Source organism: Alosa alosa, chromosome 15, assembly GCF_017589495.1.
Source record: "Alosa alosa isolate M-15738 ecotype Scorff River chromosome 15, AALO_Geno_1.1, whole genome shotgun sequence".
NCBI classification, from domain to species: Eukaryota; Metazoa; Chordata; class Actinopteri; order Clupeiformes; family Clupeidae; genus Alosa; species Alosa alosa.
The window spans coordinates 2,144,000-2,144,313 of NC_063203.1; positions in this window are offsets into that span (position 1 = coordinate 2,144,000).

A 314-nucleotide genomic window follows, 5' to 3' on the forward strand; every position below is an offset into this window, starting at 1 on the left:
TTAAGGGTTGTTTTAAGGACATGTTTGTGCATGCCCGTAGGCAGCCACTCTGAAGCAGTAAAGGCGATTCAAAACGAGTCAGAAAAGTCGAGACAGGACCAATCATCAAAATTTTGGTGTCCACCACTAGTTCATCCAAAACAAACCAGAAAAGGGACTCAAAGTGCTAAATACCGGAATTATCCTTTAAGGTCCTGCATTATTTTTTGGCTGTCAGTAACAAACGGTGAAGAAGGATCATTTTGACAGATGGCAAGAATTAAAAATGAAAGAACGACACTGTACATTATCACTCATGATAATTTATTGTCAGG